The following is a 12,421-nucleotide window of genomic DNA, read 5'->3' as shown; positions in this document are numbered from 1 at the left end:
ATGAATAGATAGACAAGATGTGGAATATTCACTCAACCATGAAAAGGAATGGACACATGCTACAACATGGATGAACTTCAAAGACATTATAAGTGAAAGAATTCAGACACAAAAGGCTACACATTGGATGACTGCATGTAGATAAAATGTCCAGAAAAGGCAAATCTATAAGAGACAGTAAATAGATTAACAGTTGCCTGGGGCTGGAGTTGGGAATAGAGAGTAAATAAATACACAAGCTTTCTTTTTGGGGTGAGGACAATGTTCTAAAGTTGGGTTGCACAACTCAGGAAATCACTGAATTGTACACTTAAAACAAGTAAACTTTTGGTATGTAAATTATACTTCAATTAAGCTTTTAACATAAACCAAAAAATAAACAAAAAATATATAAAGGCCTCATTCATTTGACAAGGGTATTTCCCCCCACCATGTGTACTAGTTCATTCAACATCAACCTAAGAGCTATTAAGCACATACTGTAAAATGGACAATGTGCTGGGCCTGGGGATAGAGACAAACATGGCAGCATCTATAAAGAATTCCTATAGATCCATAAGAAAAAGATGGATGACATAATAGAAAAAAGGGCAAAACAACAGGCATTTCACAAAAGAAGGTATTCAAATGGCCAATAACATTAAAAAATTAACTTCATTAATCGTCAAGAAAAGCAAATTAAGGGGCCGGCCTGGTGGCTCAGGTGGTTGGAGCTCCATGCTCCTAACGCCGAAGGCTGCCGCTTCAATACCCACATGGGCCAGTGGGCTCTCAACCACAAGGTTGCTGGTTGGATTCCTTGACTCCGGCAAGGGATGGTGGGCTGCGCCCCATGCAACTAACAACAGCAACTGGACCTGGAGCTGAGCTGCACCCTCCACAACTAAGATTGAAAGGACAACAACTTGACTTGGAAAAAGTCCTGGAAATACACACTGTTCCCCAATAAAGTCCTGTTCCCCTTCCCCCAAAAAAAATCTAAAAAAAAAAGCAAATTAAAATCATAAGGAAGTAACAATATATACTCACCAGGTCATAAGTGTAAACACAAAACGGAAAATAGCACAAATTGGTGAGAATGTGATGTACTGGAACTCTCACACTGCTGATGGAAGCCCATTGGAAAACTTGATATTTAGCAAGGCTGAACATAGCATCCTCTATGACTCCTCAATTCCACTCCTAGGTATAACCCAGACTGAGATGTGTTCATAGGTTCACTGAAAGACATCTACAATGTTCATAGCACTATTCATAATAGCCCCACACTGAAAACAGCCGAATGTCCCTCAATGGTACAGTGGGTAAATGATGACATATTTCTACAGTGGATAATGCTACGCTTTGAAAATGAACAGACTATTGCTACACATAAGTGGATCATACACATTTATGATGTTGAGCAAAAGAAGCCAAGGGCACAGCACATATCGCGTGGTTCCATTTTATATGAAATTCCTAGAGGCCAGGAGACCGGTTATTTTGGGAAAGGGCATGTGGGGGTATCTGGGATGCTGGTAATATTCAACTTCTTGAACTGAGTACTAGTTACACAGGGCTATTCTCCAAGCTGTATACCTATTTGTGCACTTTTCTGTCTGGATGCTATATTTCAATACAATTTATTAAAGAAAATAATATAGTCCCTGACCTCAAAGACATACGAAGTCTGACAATTAAGTTTGCGAACTTGTTGCAACAATGTTGCTAACCTGTTTTTTTTTATATCAGAGGGATTATTCATCATGAATTTGTACCAACTGGACAAACAATTCACCAAGTTTACTACCAGGAAGTGCTGAAAAGGCTGCGTGAAAAAGTTAGACGACCTGAACTTTTCGCCAACAATTCGTGGCTCTTGCATCACGACAATGCACCAGCTCACATGGCACTGTCTGTGAGGGAGTTTTTAGCCAGTAAACAACTGTATTGGAACACCCTCCCTACTCACCTGATCTGGCCCTCAGTGACTTCTTTCTTTACCCAAAGAAAAAGGAAATATTGAAAGGAAGACATTTTGATGACATTCAGGACATCAAGGGTAAGACGGTGACAGCTCTGATGGCCATTACAGAAAAAGAGTTCCAAAATTGCTTTGAACGGTAGAGTAGGCATTGGTGTTGGTGCATAGCTTCCCAAGGGGAGTACTTCGAAGGTGATTGTAATGATATTCAGCAGTGAATATCACTATGTAGCACTTTTTCTAGAATGAGTTTTGAGAGCTGAATTGTCTAGATTGTAGAGTGATACTCTCCCAACTGTTTTGACTGTGCACCTCTATCAGTAAAATTCCCAAATACATGTATTTCTATTATTTATCAATTAAATACATGAACCACTAAGCTAATAAGAATCTTATAATACACCAAATGAGAATTTTGAAAGTTATATTACAATATAGAGTATGTACAAGTAGAGGTTTGAAATTGTCTTCCCGCATTATAGTGGGACTTTTGTGCACTTCTTGGAAAGCAGTGATCTTGAGAGACGGCTTCAAGAAGACAGTGGGAAGGGGGGAAAAGTTAGTGTGCGAAAATCAGCATTTTGGAATCATGACTTCGGAGAAGATAAATGGAACCAGTTCTCCCCTTGGAGTCTTGGAGAAATCTGACATTGGGCTCTCGAGGAAGAGAAAGTGTTAAGAACTCTCAATCCATCCCCTCCCCAATTCTATCTAGAGCCTGAGCAAGAGGTCCAGCTAAAGGTTCTAAAATTGAAATGTGTGTAAGAGTCACCCACAGAGCATGCTAAAAATGATGACTATTCCGGGGCTCACCCCCAGAGATTCTGATTGAAGAGGTTTGCAGTGGGACCCAGGAATCTGTTTTTAGCAAAACTCTCAGATTATTCTGCCTGGAGTCCTCAGACTGCGTTCTAGAGCAGACCATCCTAAACACCAAGGTTGCCATATGTTTTCAGAAAGTATTTGTGCCACCAGAAAGCATTGTATTTATAAGCAGGTGGGGTTTACATTTGCATCTTATTTGGCCAGGCACACCACCATTGAAAAAGATGGTGGGGGAGTGGAAGCAAAGCAGAGGCAGACAGAATATTGGGAGGCAGAGCTCCTAATAGATAAATGAGGAGAGGAAATAGGGCAGACAGAGAATATAGAAGAAGAAAAAGGGAATGGAATAGAAGAGAGATGGGAAGGGATGAGAGAGGAAAGAGAGAAGAGGAAAGCAAGCCCATCTTTCTCCCAGCCAAGCCCTCATCTCCTCACACACTCTCTGTGCAGCCAGAGACCCCAATCCAACTTTGCTTCACTCATGAAACCTAGAGGTTTCATTTGCAAAAGAAACACGGAGGGAAGAAAAGAGACGGGGGAAGAGAGAAGAAAAGGAGGGCCTCAGAGAAATGAAATGAGTTGTGGGACCAAAAATAACACTTAGAGACCAAAGTCCGTCTTTTCCTTAGACTTGCCGGTTGGGTGGCGAAAGGAGTTTCTGCCTTTTTCCCCACTTGTCCCCAGCTGCAGCAGTAAAGTATGGAACTGAGAATGCCTTTTGGGAGTAAATAACAAAATGTCCCCCTAGGAGCCAAGCAGAGATATGCAAAGCCACCTTAAAGAGACAGAAAGTCTCCAGGGCCAGAAACTACCTCCAACTTGATGACCCTATTAACATATCTAAAGCATGGAAAAATCTGCCCAAAGTGGGCTCGGCTCTCTGGAAGCTTAGAAAAGAAGTTTAAGATTCTCTCTCTCTCTCTCTCTCTCTCTCTCTCTCTCTCTCTCCCTGCCCCCCCCGCCCCCCCCCCCCGCCTCCTCTGCCCCTTCCCTCCCTCCCTCCTCCTCCCTCCTCCCTCCCTCCTCCTCCTCCCTCCCTCCCTCCCTCCCTCCCTCCCTCTCTCCCTCCCAGGACTGCCTTTTGTTTAGTATCTCAGCCTACTTCGTTTGCCCCCAAAACAAACCTGACTCTAATTTCTTTCCCCAAAATTGTGGCTGAAGCTGGGGTTTTCATTTGTCGGTGGTGCCCCTCTTATCAAGGTGTGAAAATAGTTCTCCAGGGCTCATTCAAAGTAGTTTAGGCTGCCACAAATCCCTGGCGACTCTTGAGCTTTGAGAAAATGCGCACTGATGAGCTGGCTGCCGGTTGTTGGCTTTCTCCTGGGAAAAGGGACAGCCCAAGGAAGACGGTCAGGATAGCACGTTTCTTGCTCTGAACAAAACCTCACCACGAGTCTCCATTCTTTTAAAGACTAAAAATAAAATCGGAATTAATCACAGCAGAAAAGGAACAATTTCTTCAATGACTATAATTAGCTCTCCATTTATTAATGAAGCCTCGAATTATCAGGCTCATCTGAGTCCCAACTTTCCTGCTTACTAATTACACGTCTAGGACATGCGGCTTCACCTCTCTAAACCTCTGTTTCCTCAGCCGCAGGATAGGGGCCATGGCACCTTTTCCATGATACCACAGAAAGGATCCACCAAGGCCATTTGGGGAATGTTCTCGGTCAAGGGTCCAACTCTATCCAGTGCTCACAGGGCTAATCACAGACCAAAAGAGAACTCACTCTGGGGATTTAAGAAGCCAGAGAGTGGACTATGGAAACTTCCAGGCCCCATATGCTAAGGAGGTGGAAGTAATGCTTATTTACTCTCTAGACTAATAAAAAGTCCTTCCAGAGCCTCCCATAACAACTTCCGAGAGGAAGTAGCATGCACGTGGGTTTACATTCCTCTTGACCTACCCAGCAGGATTGCCCTGTCAGACTTCCCTTCCTGTCACCAGGAGGTCAGAGCCCGAGGAGCATGAACTAGTCAGTGTGGACCTGTGGGGCAGCCCGAAGAGTGGGCAGAAAGGCTTCATGAGAGCCTTGTAGCAAACTGCCCTTCAAAGTGGCCGGTGCTAACGAGCATCTCGTGACGGGGGTCCTCTCTGAGTATCCACCGTTGGCGGTAATGGCACAGGGATATCCAGATATTTCTGGAATCGAGAACTCAGCAAAAGGGATTTTGAACAAGCAAAGCAAGAAATGTGTACCATGTTGTTAATTGCCCAAATTATAATGGAGGTTCATTATACTATTTTACTTTTGTATAGGTTTTGTCAAGATAAATAAATAACGGAGCCACTTTAAAATGGAGCCAGAGCTGCTGTCCCAGAGGAACTGCCTTGCATGTCTAATGCTTCAAATTGTTGGAATGTTGAAACAGGGCAAATAACCTTTAGACTGGGCCTTAAGCAACATTGTGCCCCAAAGAACTGTTTGTGAAGATAACAAGAAGGCAGATATTATGGCTACCAGACCAAAAATTAAAACATTCTTTAGAATTAGCGTGGCTATGTTAGCTTATCTGCACCTATAGAAATGCCTTCCTTCTTTCGATATAACTGTTCCTGTTCCCTTTCTCATAAATACCCCTTTCCGCTGTCTCCAAATCAGAACACTACATGGGCTTCTGCCTGAATCAGTGGGTCCTGAATAGCTGTATTTTGATCTCAAACAAATGCGTGTTGCCTCTCACTTTGAAGGGCCTAGTTTTAGGTTAACAGTTTGAAATTTTCCATAATGAATAAAGGAAATATATGCACCTGAGCCTACTCCAGACACTTAACTGTTATGAAAGTCCTTTAGAGTCTCAGTTTGAGCCTACTCACTCCCAGTTTTCAAACAATTCTAAGAAAACTAGTTTTTCCTATCTAGTTTTTCAGTTCATGGTATGTAGACCAAGGTATCTTGAAAGCAGAAGGAAGCACCAGCTGACAATTTGACACTGGGTAAGGCTCAGGGAGAATCACTAAAAAAGACTCAAGAAAATTAAAAGAATCTTAGCCCAGAGCTATTTTGCACACACACCTCAAGAGCCCCTAAGACAATGGTAATGAACGGTCATTGAATACCGAGCAGCAGTGTAGACAGTGGAGACAGAGTTGAGTGAGTAAATTCAACCTAAGCTTAAAAAAACAGGTGACGTGGATGCCAGCTGGGCTCTGCCCCTCCTAGCAAGAGCCTCCGGTTCCTGTCCGTGCAACAGGAAACACAGTTGTCTGCTCTACTAATCTTACAGGCCTGTCGGAGAAGCCACAGTAGGCATGCATTGAAAGGCGGCTTCTGAACTATAAAACAAATGTAAAGTATTGTAAGAAGGGCAGTGACCCTGAGTCCTTCCATTTTAAAAGTCAAGACACTGTGTTACCCTTTTTTGAATGATGGTTGTCTTATTCCATTCGCTATAATAGAATACTATAGACTGAGTGGCTTGGACACAGAAATTTATTTCTTATAGTTCTGGAGGCTAAGGTCCAAGATCAAGGTGTTAGCAGATTCTGTGTCTGGTGAGGACCCGCTTCCTGATTCATAGATGGCTGCCTTCTCTCTATGGCTTCACATGGCAGAAGGGACAAGAGAGCTCTCTGGGGTCTCTTTCATAAGGGCACTAGTTCCCTTCAAGAAGGGTCTACCCGCATGACCTAATCACCTCCAAAAGGCCATACCTCCTAATACAATCACGTTAGGCTTTAGGTTTCAACACATGAATTTGGGGGGGGGGGGACATATTCAGTCTATGGCCATCTTCATCCACAGCAGTTCAGTTACTTCAAGTTATTTCAAGTATCTACAAGCAAAAGGAACTGTTTTGATTAGTGGGCAAACTATTAAGTGAGGTGGCTGTTAACATCAGTCACTTGGGGGTACGGTGGGAGGAGATTGCCCTTTCGTTATAAATCTTGGCATGGTTTCATTAGTTACAATGAGCTCACATTAGTTCTGTAATCTAAATTTTAAAAAGATTAATAAAGGAAATTAGATATTCATAATAAGCAAAGGAACAATGAGCACAGATTTTGTACCTGTGGCCCATCATCAGGTTAGGTAGGGGATCCAGACACTTTAGCCCATGATGAGTTCTACTTTCCACCAACGCACTCCTCATAGCTCTTCTTATGGTGCAGGACGTGCTGGCCTCCTGAGCAGGGAGTCGGGTGCTGAAGCTCTGAGCAAAAGGCTGTGCCTGCTACGATGGGGAATCCAGTTCTACTCGTATGCAGGTCACGGGACAGGATCAAGAATTAACATCAGGAAGATAACTCTAGCAGGTGCTATAATTTCATGTATATCACATACAGATATCCCTTTGGTGCTACTTAGGATTTTGGACTCAGACCCTCCCACTCCCACCAGCCCCACCTTGGAAATTATACAGAAGCTTCTTGAAATCATTGTCTTCTAACGAGTTAGTGTTAGATTGAACCATACAACAATAACAATGCCAGATCATTTTTGGTGTATACAAATAACAATTTTAACATCAGTTAGAATGTAACACCCCCCCCCATCCAGACCTACTCCCAAGAGGTAAAGTGAGACCTATGGAAGCCACCAATCCACCCCCTTCCTCCCGCATTTCTTATTGGCCATTCACTCTACAAAGCTAAGCTTTGTCTGTGTTATGCTGGATTCATGATACGAAATGCCAGCAGCTCACCAGAATCACTGGGAGCTTGTGACAAATTCAGACACATGGGATCAACTCAGGAGATTTTGCTTGAGGTGGTGTATTCTTAAATTCTCCAGGAGGGTTCTCATGCACAGCCCTGGCTGAGACCCTTGGCATAGTGTAATGTTTCCCACTCTTTGCTACACATTAGAATCACCTAGAGATTTTAAAAATCCTGATGGCCAGGTTATACTCCTTACCCGTTAAATGAGACTGTCTGGGAGTGGGAGCCAGGCATCAGCATTTTTTAAAGCTCTCCAAGTGAGGCCAGTATGCAGCCAAGTTTGGGAACCACTGACATAGTGAATGACGGGGTTTGCTAACCTTCATTTTCAGAGGCAGGTGTTGCCTGCAGCCCCTAACTGACCACATCATCAGGGAGTAAAAACAGCACAGGGAGGGTAAAGATCTGCCCATGTGGGTCGTTCTCATTAGGCCCTGGGTCAAGCTTACCCGTTCTCTAGTGCTGGACTCGCTGGCTTTTACCCACCTGGCTGCCTGCCTCTCAGGATGGGACCCCTGCTAAGCCTTGGTGCCTCAGCCTCTTCTGTTTCCTGGGCAGCTTTGCCTTCGGATGCCCACGCTGTGAGGGACACACACTTGGGAGCCACTTCCCCTGCCTGGGAGTGCAGCCCAGGACCCACCAGGGAGTGTGTTACCATGACGATCCATCAGGGCACACTGCTCCCCAGGCCCCTTCTGCCGCTGCAAAAGCCCTGTGAAAAATCAGAATTCACTGGGCTTTTCAAACTGCCTGGACTGCTCCACAGGAACTGGATGTGGGAGATTTTCCCTCTCTGTGCTTTGGGAAGATGGGGCAAAGGAGAGGCCAGCAGCCTCAAAAGAAACCGAGAATTTCCCAGTCTATTGGGATACATAAAGAAATCTACTTTCTTACAGCAAGGATTATCAACCATAATTGTTGTCATGATGTTCCTTGAGAGGAAAATGACTGGGGACATATGAAGAAGAAATAACTATTTCTTCAGGTGGAGGAGGATGGCAGGAATAGAGAGAACGGAGAGGAAGTGTGAGGGCGGCACTAAAGGATGACTTTTACAGAGGAAACTGCAACTGAAGAAAGAGGATGAGATTGAAGGTCTGTGTGGAGCAGGGAGTGGGTCATAAAGAAATCAGGGAAGCTAGCCATGAAAAGAGATGTATCTGGGAAGAGAAGACTAATGAGGAAGAGTGCACTCGCTGTCTATTGTTGTGGAACAAATTACTGCAAAATGTAGGGGCTTAACACAACAATAATTATTTTCTTTCTCCTTAATAATTTTTATTCTGAAATGATGAAGTATTTAATATACTACATTAAATACAATATACCATTAAAATTGCTTTCACCTTTCTTTCTACTTTTTTTAAATGTAGCTACTAGACATTTTATTTATTTATTTTATATTAAAGATTTAATGTACGATGAGAAGATTTATGATACAAATTCCCCCACTGCTTTTCCATTAGTTTTTTCTTTATATTATACTTACGTTTTTTAAAAGACTTTTACTAAAATATAGTTAACATACAGTATTATATTAATTTCAGGTGTACACCATAGTTGTTCAGCATTTTTATACCTAAAGAAGTGATCACCATGATAAGTCCAGCAACCATCTGACACTGTACCACGCTATCATAATATTATTGACTGTATTCCCTATGCTGGACATTACATCCCCATGACTTATTTGTTTAATACCTAGAAATTAGATTTACTATACCCCTTCACCGTTCCCCCCTTTTTAATTTTTCAATTACAGTTGACATTCAGTATTATTTTATATTAATTTCAGGTGTATAACATAGTGGTTAGACATTTGTATAATTTAAGAAATGATCCCCCTGACTAGTCTAGTACCCACGTGGCACTAAACATAGTTATTACCCTATTATTGACTATATTCCCTGTGCTTTAATTTACATCCTCATGACTATTCTGTAACTACCAGTTTGTACTTCTTACTCCCTTCACCCTTTTCACCATGCCCCTAACCCTCTACCATATCTATCATCCCCAAAAATCTAGTATCTACTTGACACCATACGTAGTTATCACAATATTATTGACTATATTTCTTATGCTATATCTTACACTCCCATGACTACTTTGTAACAATCAATTTGTACTTTTTTTTTTTTTTTTTTTTTTTAATAATTTCTTTTTTTCCCTTCTTCCGCCTCCCCTCCCCCGCCACTCCGGTTCAAGCCGTTGTTTCTCAGTCTAGTTGTGTAGGACACAGCTCCCTGAGCCATGCTAGTATTACGGGCCTTGCGCCACCCCTTCGGGGTCGCCTCCCTTCATAGAAGCTCATGCCCGCTGCGGGCTGCTCATGGTAGCCCAAGGCAGCCCAGCTCCAGGGAGAACTGTTGTTCACAATCTTAGCTATAGAGGGCGCAGCTCACTGGTACATGTGGGAATCGAACCAGTGACCTTCGCGTTAGGAGCACTGTGCTCCAACCACCTGAGCCACCTGGCCAGCCCCAATTTGTACTTCTTAATCCATTCCCCATTTTCACTCACTCCCAACCCCACTCCCATCTGGCAACCACCAAAATGTTTTCTCTATCTATGAGTTTGTTTCTGTTTTTTTTTTTTTTTTGTGGGGGGGAGGGTTGTTTATTTTGTTCTTCAGATTCCACATATAAGCAAAAATCTCATTGCATCTGTCTTTGTCTGACACTCCACTCAGCACAATACCCTCCAGGTCCATCCATGATGCCACAGATGACAAGAACCCACTCCCTTTCATGGCTAGCAATATTCCATTGTATATCTGTACCATCTCCTCTTATCCATTCGTCCATCGACAGACACTTAGATTGCCTCCACATCTTGGCCATTGTAAACAACACTGCAATGAACATATGGATGCGCACATCCCCCTGAAGTAACGTTTGGGTTTCTTCAGCTAAATACCCTGAAGTGGGATTACTGGGTCCTTCTTTGTCTCTTCTTATAGTCTTCATGTCAAAGTTGATTTTTGTCTGGTATAAGTATTGCTACCATAACTATTTTTTTTTGTTTCCATTTTCATGAAATGTCTTTTTCCTTCCCTTTACTTTCAATGTGTGTGTGTGTTTTCTTTTCTTCTCTTCTCTCTCTTTTTTTTTTTTTTTTTAAGATTTTATTGGGGAAGGGGAACAGGACTTTATTGGGGAACAGTGTGTACTTCCAGGACTTTTTTTCTTTTCCAAGTCAAGTTATTGTCCTTTCAATCTTAGTTGTGGAGGGTGCCGTTTAGCTTCAAGTTGTTGTCCTTTCAGTCTTAGTTGTGGAGGGCGCAGCTCAGTTCCAGGTCCAGCTGCCGTTGCTAGTTGTGAGGGGCGCAGCCCACCATCCCTTGCAGGAGTTGAACCGGCAACTTTGTGGTTGAGAGGATGCGCTCCAACCAACTGAGCCATCCGGGAGCTCAGCGGCAGCTCAGCTCAAGGTGCTATGTTCAATCTTAGTTGCAGGGGCTGCTGCCCACCATCCCTTGTGGGACTCAAGGAGTTGAACCGGCAACCTTGTGGTTGAGAGCCCACTGGCCCATGTGGGAATCTAACCGCCTGAGCCACCGGGCTGGCCCCCCATTGGTTTTTGCAACTAGATGTGAGGGGCTCCTTTTCCTGTACCAGTGCTCTGGACTGGGGAGTCTGGTTTGTGGCTGGGGTCCCTTACTCCTCTGTGGGGGAAACTCTACAGCCGAGATATCCCTCCTTGTTCTCAACCACCACATGGTGGTTTGGGGCTAGCGCGTTTCACATCTCCACCCCTCCTACCAGTCTCGACATGGCTTCTTCTTTATGTCCCTAGTTACAAAACTTCTGTTCAGCTAGACTTCAGATGATTCTTCAGCTTGACTGTTCTATAGTTTAGTTGTAATTATAATGTGTTCACAGAAGGAAGCAGGCACAGTGTTTATCTACTCTGCCATCTTGGATCTCCCCAACAACAATAATTATTATCTCAGGGTTTCTGTAGGTCAGGAAATAGAGAGCAGCTGAGCTTGGCTCTTCTGGCTTGGTGTCTCTCAGGAGGTTGCAGTCAAGGTGTCAGTATGGGCTACATCATCTGAAGGTTTGACTGGGGCTGAAGGAACCACTTCCAAGATGGTGCACTCATGTGGCTGGAGAGCTAGTGGTGGCTGTTGGCAGGGGCCTTCAGTTCTTCAACTTGTGGTCCCTCTCTGTAGGGCTGCTTGAGTGTCCTCACGACATGGCAGCTGTCTTCCCCCAGAGAGAGTGATCCAAGACCTGCAGTATCTTTTATGACCAGCTTCCGAAGTTACTCAACTTATTTCTATACTATCTTACTGGTTACACAGTCAGCTCCATGCGGGGTTGGAATGGACAATAAAAGGCTGTGAATACCAGGAGTTGAAGATAGGAGGCCATCTTGGAGGCTGGGTGCAACAAGGAGAAAATCCTTTCTGAGTCATAGGATTGCCAAGTATGCTTGTGCAGGTTAATACCTGTACAGGAAACCCAGCAGACAGGGCAAGTGGGGATAGCAATCTAGGCTGAACTCTGATAGTCTGACCATGCTCCAGCCAAAGCAGGCAGACATACCTTTTTGTAATGTGCCTCTCTAACAGAGGTACATGTACTGTTCCTACAAAAGTGCAGCTTGTATCTCAGTCTCAATTTATCAGGATACTTTTAAGTGTAAGTAACAGAAAATCCAACTGAAAAAAGAAAAAACAATAATATATCGACTGATATAAATAAATGGTACAGGAACATGAGGTTCAGGCATGGCTGGATCCAGGGTTTCCAACAATGTCATGACATCTCTCTATATCTTAGCTCTGCTTTCTTCTGCTTTGATATAACTCAGTATCAACTTTATCTCATAAAGCTCTGTCATTACCATGGCACCCAGCAGCTTCAGTCTTATTGACTCAACTTTAGCCCAGGTATGGAGATTCTTTCTTCCAGCATTTGAAAAAAATGTTCTGAGCCTGACTGTCTTTGAACTCCTCT

The sequence above is a fragment of the Rhinolophus sinicus genome, linkage group LG15 (genome assembly GCF_036562045.2).
Source record: "Rhinolophus sinicus isolate RSC01 linkage group LG15, ASM3656204v1, whole genome shotgun sequence".
Taxonomy (NCBI): Eukaryota; Metazoa; Chordata; class Mammalia; order Chiroptera; family Rhinolophidae; genus Rhinolophus; species Rhinolophus sinicus.
Note: the sequence above shows the minus strand (reverse complement) of the source record.